Consider the following 8,732-nt stretch of genomic DNA (forward strand, 5'->3'; position numbering starts at 1 on the left):
TAACACTCAACTAAGTTCTAATAAGACAAAGCAAACAGGAGGCAGCATCTTGTAATGGTTAGGCACGTAGTCTTTGAAGCCAGATGAACTTGACTTTGATTTGGGCTCTGCCACTTGCTGGACAGTTGTCCTTGTACCAATCACAGCTCTTCATCCAGCCTCAGTTTCCTCATCTGCTAAATAGGAATAATAATTGCATCTACTTCAGAGGGTCATAGTGAGTACTAAACAAGTTAATGTTAAGTAAATTATCATGTGGGGAGAGGGTCACCTAGCAAAGAACTACAAGTGTCCTCTGGGAACTGAGAGCAAGCAAATGGGAGCCTCAGTCCAGCAACCACAAGGAACTGAATTCTGCCAACAATCCTGTGAGCTTGGAACGGGACCCTGAGCCCCAGAAAGCAGCCCACCGACCTTGATTGCAGTGTTGTGGGACCCTGAGGAGGACCCAGCTAAGCTGTGCCTGGATACTGACTCACAGGAACTGCGAGATGTTAATTGTGTGCTATTTTAAGCTGCTAAGTTTGAGATAATTTGTGATGTGGCAACAGGTAACTAAGACATTAACTAACCTGCCCAAGGCTACATAGCTCCTCAGTGATAGAGCCAGGATTCTGAACAAGAGTGAACCCCACACTTACTGAGAGAGAACCAGCCAGAGGAGTGAAAATGTAAAAGGTTTTCTGATTAGGACTCAAGTGATTGGAACATTCAATGAATCAGAATCTCTTATGCCGGGAGCCGTGGCTGCATCATTTGATCGGCTGTTTGACAGGGTCCAGCCGATTAACGCCGAGGGGTGCAGGGTCGCCCCTTGGTGAAGAATACCCGACCAGCCCCTCACATAGTTCTGAAACCTGTGCCGCTTCTAATTGCCCTTCATTCCTTTTCCTTTCTTAACCTCCAGTTTTCACTCCTTTGGGTGGCTGCTTGGGAGGCACTACCTCCCGGGAAAATTAGATATAGTAAGAGAATGTGACCACCTGCAGGTAACTTTCAAGATATTTTTCAGTTAATTAATGGTGGAACACACAGTCCCTTTTGAGACAAGCAGAAAGGAATCCTGCCCAGATAAGATGTCGAATTAGGTTTATGGCCTCCATCTGGTTAATGTTTTCTTCTCCCTCCAGTTCTTTGTCTAAATATATATATATGCATCATCCTTCTAAGTTTGCTGGTGAATTGGATGATCAAGAAGTGTCTATATATTATTCTTGACCTTCTGCTTTCTGTTAAAATGTTATAGAGGTTTTCTCCTAAAAGCAATAAATAATAAATAATTGATGAGTAGAAAGGCCGAGGGGTGCAGGGATGCCCCTCGGTGAAGAATGGCCGGCCGACACTCCTGATACTTTCTGAATTATATGCATGCTTTCTAGCAAGGTTATGTCTATACTTATTTTTGTTTTTTATTCTTGAAGATATATAGTTTAGCTTAGCTTTTCAGCCCTTTACTAACAAAATGATATTTTCTCCGGGCAGTGTGCTTAAGGGACTGTTAGCTCTATAATCTAAAAGACAAAGGAATGCTTTCACCCCCTAAAAGGCGCGAAAATGTAAAGATGTTTAACTGCCCGCTGAGAATGCAGATAGCCCTGGGGATAAGACACCCTGGAGTCGCCTTTTGTTCCCATTAACCATCTACACTAATGGCGTAAATGATTGAGGGAGGCAGGGATGGCTCCACCAGGATGCAACCAGACGGACTGCTGTCCTGTCCGGAGGCCTGGACCTTCTCTCTTTGATTTAACTTTACCATGAATTACAACCGATGCCTAGGTACCTGTCTCTTTTAGCTTAGAGACAACAAACACTAGTTAATTGCGGAGAAGACTACCATTAACCTTATGCTATATAGAATAGAATGCTAATAAATATTCTTGTGCTCGTTTTTTACTTCCTTATCTCTCTGAGAATATTTGTAGAACTATTTCTGTACTAATCCTGAAAAATATATAAACGACACTTGTGCACAGTAAAGTGGGACTTGCTAACACCAACCCAAGTCTCACGTCCTCTTTATTTTCACCTCATTGCGCCGACGCCATCCATCCCTCAGGAACCTGGACTCAGCCGGGGCGGGACTCCGGCACTCTTAATTCCTGGACTTTACAGTCTTGGATTTTCTGGATTGGAAATTGGGTTTCCATGGTAATTGGAGCAAATACCATAGATGCCCTGACACTGCTGGAGCAATGCAGCAACTGTAGAGTGTGGAGAAGAAAGTTCTACTTCACATGTTGTGCAAAGGACTGAGCAAGTGTTTCCATTTTGAAAATGTGGTAGGGGTTGCCTATTGAGTAGCAGCGGTGTGACTTTATGTCTCTGCTGTATTCCTCCCCAGTGGTCCCCCAGGGCTGAAAATGTACACCTCTTGACATATGACTTATTCCTTTTAAAGATAGAGAATGACTCTCTGGCGCTGCGGGGGCGGGGGTGGGGTTGGGGGACGGTTACCAGTGAAATAGCCACCACCACTACCAAAATAATACCAGCTGTCATTCAGATCTTTCCTGAGCCTGATCCTGGCTGGTCTCTTGGGACTAGGGCACTAGCCCCTCGTCCAGCATCCGCTCTGGGATCTGTGGATCCCTGAGTTCTGGAAAGTCCAACCTGCCAAGCTGGGGGTCTGCAAGGTTAGCCCTGGCTGCCCTGGGCACCAGTAGGGGTGCAGGTTCAGAGCCGAGGGCACAAGTAGGGTGCTGAATGCTGAGGCCGACCCTTGTAGATTCCGCGGTGGGCGAGGCTGCCCCTGCCTCCCTCTCCAAGAAGCCGACCACGAAGAGTCTGGGGGTAGCAGAGAGGGGAGACCAGGAGGGAATAGCAGTGGGGGCTGCAGGGCACGCTGGGGTTAGCACTGACCGCTGGTGAAGAGGGACCTGGGGCCGCTTCTGGGGGCGAGAAACGGCGGCGGTGGAGGGGTGGTGCCAAGGGTGGCGGCGGGTGGGCTGGTGGCATTCACCGAGGATCAGCAGCACGATCCCGAGGGCCCGCCGCGCCTAGCAGGCCGGCCACAGGTGACGCCCGGAGGCTGCTCTCGGCCCTGGCCCCGCCCCGCGGCCAGGTTTGCGCAGGCCCCGCCCTCGCCCCGCCTCCTGAGGTTCGGTGCGCCCGGCCACGGCTGTCTTAAGACGCCGGGGGCTGTTGCTCCAGGTGAGTCAGCGGCGGTTGGCGGGCGGCGGGGGGTTGGGGCCCGGGGCGGGAGGGCTGCTGAGGACGCGAAGGGTGGCGGCGGGGAGGCCGATGCCGGGGGCGCCGCGGGGTGTGAAGGTCGGGCGCTCCCGCGAGGACCCCCATTCTCCACGCAGCTCGTCCCCACCCGGTACCTCGGACCCAGGCCTTGCTGGAGCCGGCCCGCCGCAGACCGTTAGCCGGCGTGGTGTCCCCACCCTTAGACCCTAGGAGGATTCGGGGCAAGCGGCTTCGGGGTGGGGCTGGGTTCTGCCAGGAGTAGTCTCTCCAGGGCTGGGCCTGAGGGGTGACCTGGGGCCGACTGCAGCGCAGGGGGTGCCAGGATCCTAGAAGGTGCTGCGCACCCTGAATTAACTGAGGTGCTTATGAAATTCTCCCAGAACCAGCTAGAACCCCTGGGGCTCCTCTCGGGATGTGAATGCCACAGGTGGGAGCTGGGGTAAGGCGCGGCCTCAGGATGAGAGACACCGCCCTCCAGCGCTGCTTCCCCTTCAGAGGGTGGAGCACCCCCGCGGTGTGCGCTTAGAAAGCCCCGGGACCCTCAGGGCCTCCAGTCCCCCGACACACACACCCGGCCATCCAGATGAGGGTGCCCCCTGGACCCTGCTTTCTGCACTGCTTCCCCTTAAATTTGCTGAGGAGGAAAAAAAAAGCAAACAGATTCTCCAGGGAGGAGAAACCTCGAGTCTAATGAGTTTAGACTTCTCTGTTTAGACTTGTTCTTGAGAAATCCTTTATCATATTTTTCCTGGCAAGCACTGATGGAGGGAGAGAAGGCCCCTAGGGTTTGGGCAGGTGCGATTCAGGGAGAGCAGTGTGGGGTAGGGCATTAACTCATTAACTCCAGCTCTAGTTGAGGCCCACTCTGCACAGGTTGTTGGCTAACTCTGGGGGGTGGGGTAGTGATTTAACCCATCTTGCTAAGACCTCCTGGAGGGGAAACATATTGTGCATCTCCTGATGTCCCTGCACCTCCCCCTCACCCCCCCCCCCCCCCCCCATTGCTGGGTTCTCTGAAGCCCGGACCCTGACTGCTGGTCTGTGTTGCCCCCAGGCCCACCCTGCGTGACTTCTTCTGTGGAGGTGGTGGGTCAGGCCAGGCCCTCAGGTGTCTTCATGGCCTCACAAACCCAATGCTGCCCCCTGTGGCTGTGCAGAGGAGGCTGCCCATCCTGGCCTGGCTGCCCGACTCCTCCCTTCAGTGGCTGAAGATGGACTTCATCCTCAGGCTCTGTTAGTGTCCAGGTCATCCCCCAGGCACTGGCCTGTGCTGAGGTGGCCTGACTCCCACCCCAGGTGAGATGTCTGCCCCTGCTGCTGGCTGCATCCCCTCCCCAGGCCCTGACCCCTCTCTGGGCCTCAGCGACTACCCAGAAGCAGAGCAGAAATTCACAGTATCCCCTCCAGACAGTGGGGCACCCAGGGATCCAGCCCCAAGGGAACCAGGAAGCCTTGGTTTACAATCGAGAGCATGTGACTGCCTTTGGGTGGACACAGACCCCTGTAGCTACTCTTGTCATACTTGTCACACTCATGCACTAGGCTAGTTCTGGATTGTGTGATGGGGCCACCAGGGTGACTCACTGTAGCCCTAAGAACACTTCCTCAGGCTCGCAGACCCACACAGAAGCACACAGGTCTTTGTTCTCCCACAGGTAGCACCTCAGGCCCCTGTGGGTGTGGGTAGAAAAGAGGTCCCCTGATCATAGCAGGTCACACCCGTGGATAACAGAGGGTGAGCAGTTACCCTGCCCGTGTGCGCTGGTGTGGTCACAGTACACAGTGGACACACAGACCCCTGTGCTCAGACGTCTACATCAGGGACACCAAGGGCGTGCTGCCTGCCTCCTGGGTGCTCATCACTCTCTCTCCCCGACAGTACAACCTCTACTCTGCCTTCACGGGTGCTTCATGTATTTCTTCCTGGTCGCCTCCTGGCGTGTGACTGGGTCCCACGGCCATCATGTCCCTCCTGGTCTCCTACGCTTCCCATGAGCCCCATTGTGCTGAGCTGCTGCCTTCCTGTGGGGCTGCGTGCAGTTAGCCATGGGGTTCCTGTGCTTGGGTGAGTCTCTCGGACCTTCCTGCTGTGGGGGAGGTGGGCTGCACTTCTGCTCTTTGTGGGGTTCCGAGGCCCCTGCCTCCTGGGGATGCCCCTGCTGTTAGCATTTCCTTCTTTGCATACCAAGTGCTGTGTGTGTGTGTGTGTGTATGTTGTGAGGGGCATGCCCTCAGCCCTCCCCTATCCTGCTTAGATGCCAGGACACTTGGAGAAATGCCCAGAGCCTCAGAACCTAGCATGCGTTTCCTGCTCTCCAAACCAGCCCAAAGAGGGCGTGTCACCACCAGTCCTTAGCCCCAGTCCCACCCACACGACTTCTCCCAGCCCACATCCACCCATGTCCTCTGGAACCAGACAGAGCTGTGACCAACTCAGTATTCCCTCTTGGCTGCCCAGGGCTCCTGCTGGACTTCATCTCCTGCCCCATCATTAAAGGTTTCACCTCCACTGCTACCGTCACTATGGGCTTTAGGCAGATCAAGGTGGGCATCCTAGTTGACATCAGGACCAAGGCCGGGTCCTGAGAGGTGTGGGCCAGTTGACATCTTGCTGTTCCAGAGCTCAAAGCACGTGCTGCTCACATGGGTCTCCGTGAATAAAATGACCCTTCAGGGGAGATGTTGGGTGACGGTCAGATTCTACAACAGGTAATTTGAGGGACTGGTAGTGACAGCCCCGCTCTGGGTGGAGTTTTCCCGCCACTGCGCTTGGTTCCCTCACACAGTGGCTCTGTTCTGCTGCCTCTGCTACACAGTCAGCCGGCAGCCTTCACAGCTCATGAGCGTCCTGCCAAAATTTCCACAAGCAGATGCTTCCCCCATGCTCATTTAGCTAGATGATTTCTTTTTTTTTTTTTTCCAGTTTCTGTTGACTATGTTTCAAATGCCCTGCTTCTTTATATTTCTATTTAAACCTCTATGAGAAGCTCTAGATCAGTGATCACTGGTTATCCGAGGCCATCATGGTTTCTCCCTTCCCTGGGTCTGACGTTCCTGGGTGGCAGGAGCTGTCTTGCTCCCGACCATGGCCGCCCAGCGCTGTGCTTGGTATGAAGCAGGTCAGTGCTCAGGTGGGTGGGCAGAATTGACCCCAGCTGCCTTGGACAAATGAAGCCGTGGGGCCCCTGGTGGCAGATGCAGGGCCATACCCCTGCCTTGTGACCCAGTGTGCCCACTGGGGCTCTCCAAGACCTGGTTCCCACAGCCAGGCTCTGTTCCAGGCTGGCCCGTGCAGTCTTCCCTGATGGAGGGCAGTGAGCAGATCAAGGACAGGAGGAGGCGTGTGTGTGAGAATCCAGCAGCTGACACTTCTTCCCTCTCACTCTGTGCTGGGGCTGGATTCAACAGTTTCTCCGTGTTGAATTCTCACCACACCCCTGGGAGGTAAGTTTCTCATCATCTCCATTTAGAGAGGAGGAAACCCCTCAGAAAGGTGGAGGTGAATGTGATTTCTATGTTGTGTACACACACATGTCAGGGGCAGCTTGGCAAATGCTGTTCTGTGGGATGGTCTGTCCTTTATTGTGGAAACAACATCCTTCCTTTTTAGTGTCAAGGATGTTCCTCGATAGGGTCATAATGTTTATAGAGGGTCCCTTCTTTATGCATTTGTACTTGGTGATCCTAGGCTCCCAAAGTCCTTAAAACCTTGACTAGGTCATGACAGCCACCTGAGAGCCCCTAGGCTGGGCTGGGGTGGGGTCCTCCTGACCTGCCCAGGACAGAAGTAGGGGAGGCAGAAGTTGGAGATGTCCCCTGCTTAAGTAGCCAGGATTTCTGTGGCACCAGCACCTCGGCCACCTTGGCCCTGGTGAGCACTGTGAACCCAGGGGAGTGTATTGTGGTTGGTGATGGTCATGTGAACTGAAGAGGGCGACAAAGGTTTACATCAAGAAGAGGTACACACCTTTTTGACAAATCCGAAATGCCTTTGTATTTTTTTTTGATCACTCATGAAAGGTACCTTAAAGCCTGATGAATTTTAATAGACGCAAGCCCTGAAATATCACCTCACGCTGTATTGAATTTTTCATGATCCTTCGTTACTTTGCCTGCTGGTTGTGCTGATCCACATTTATGTCTTTTGTAGAGAGTCAACATACAGCCTTTTCAAAACACTGGTGGTCAAAGTGTGAGGACGGGCAGGGCAGAGGTGCCTACACAGGAGGCCGAGAACCAGAGGTCGGATAGGAGGTAGAAAATCCAGGGGAATGAGGCGTCACTGAAGCAAGTAGGTGTGAAGAAAGAATTGGTGAAGGGTCACAAGTCAGAGGTCAACTGAAAGAGTGGGAGGTTTCTGCTGGATCGAGCAGTCAGGTGTGTTCCAGTGAAATGGTAAGGGCAAAACCAGATCACGTGGCTTAAATGAGAGACCCCAACGTGTGAAAAACAAACCACTGTTGGATTCTTTCCAGTTTTATCCTGACAGCATCTGTTATTTCTGGAATCCACTCCAACCACGAGGAGGTGAGTCCCTCCAACGCCTATGAAGTGGAATCTTCAGAAACGTTTAGTTTTAAAACTGGGAATCTGGAAGATTCATTTCTTCATGACTACAAAATATTTATTAATAGTTTTTCACAAACCGATGCTTTTGAAAGAGATATTGTTAATGGGGCTGTTTGGCTTTCAATGTCATCTTTGGGGGTGGAGCAATACTAAATGTGGGTCCACTTTCATATTCAGGGTGCAGATCCATGTGATCTAAACTCTTATACTTGTTTTCCATTTGATGACTTCCTTGCGTTCCCCTCCCCCTGAATGATGGTCATTCTTTCCTGACACTTGTGAATATGTTTTTTTCAAACTTTAGGTGCCTTTTTTTTTTTAAAGGTATGCTTTTTGGTGAGGAAGATTGGCCCTGAGCTGACATCTGTTGCCAGTCTTCCTCTTTTTGTCTCCCCAAAGCCCCAGTACATAGTTGTATATCATAGTTCTAGTTCTTCTTGGTCTTCTATGTGGGACGCCGCCACAGCATGGCTTGATGAGCGGTGTGTTGGTCCACGCCCAGGATCCAAACCAGCGAACCCCAGGCCATGGAAGTGGAGCAGATGAACTTAACCACTCAGCCACAGGGCTGGCCCCACCTTTTTTCTTTTTTTAATTAAAGTGTGGAAATTCCCATGAATATTTCAGGATGTTCTAGTACCTAGAGGGTTAACTAACAGAATCCCTCTGCATTTTCATTGCCCTAATTCAAATCCTTTCGAGCGAGTGAACAAGATTCTGTCCTCCCTTCTGGAGATTACTTTCTACTTTAAGGATGAACAATGCAGGTTTTTTTTAAAGATTTTTATTTTTTCCTTTTTCTCCCCAAAGCCCCCCGGTACATAGTTGTGTATTCTTCGTTGTGGGTCCTTCTAGTTGTGGCATGTGGGACGCTGCCTCAACGTGGTCTGATGAGCAGTGCCATGTCCGCGCCCAGGATTCGAACCAACGAAACACTGGGCCGCCTGCAGCGGAGCGCGCGAACTTAACCA

The 8,732-nt window shown here is 52.1% G+C and overlaps 2 long non-coding RNA genes across 4 annotated transcripts; one reads left to right on the forward strand and one right to left on the reverse strand.

The window, feature by feature from the left end:
• LOC111774606 (uncharacterized) lies at positions 1–3,218 on the reverse strand. 2 transcript variants are annotated; one of them, XR_011441738.1, is made up of 3 exons: positions 2,863–3,218; positions 2,030–2,204; positions 1–173 (listed from the first exon to the last, which is right to left on the reverse strand). It is a non-coding gene; the product is annotated as an uncharacterized lncRNA (long non-coding RNA). The 2 variants fall into 2 exon arrangements; XR_002809641.2 differs by having other exon boundaries at positions 36–173; positions 2,002–2,204; positions 2,863–3,163.
• LOC111774605 (uncharacterized) lies at positions 3,071–7,869 on the forward strand. 2 transcript variants are annotated; one of them, XR_011441735.1, is made up of 5 exons: positions 3,071–3,153; positions 4,247–4,488; positions 5,072–5,257; positions 5,651–6,636; positions 7,343–7,869. It is a non-coding gene; the product is annotated as an uncharacterized lncRNA (long non-coding RNA). The 2 variants fall into 2 exon arrangements; XR_002809639.2 differs by having other exon boundaries at positions 6,474–6,636; positions 7,343–7,841.
• The last annotated feature ends 863 nt before the right edge of the window (positions 7,870–8,732 follow it).

The sequence above is a fragment of the Equus caballus genome, chromosome 8, assembly GCF_041296265.1.
Source record: "Equus caballus isolate H_3958 breed thoroughbred chromosome 8, TB-T2T, whole genome shotgun sequence".
NCBI classification, from domain to species: Eukaryota; Metazoa; Chordata; class Mammalia; order Perissodactyla; family Equidae; genus Equus; species Equus caballus.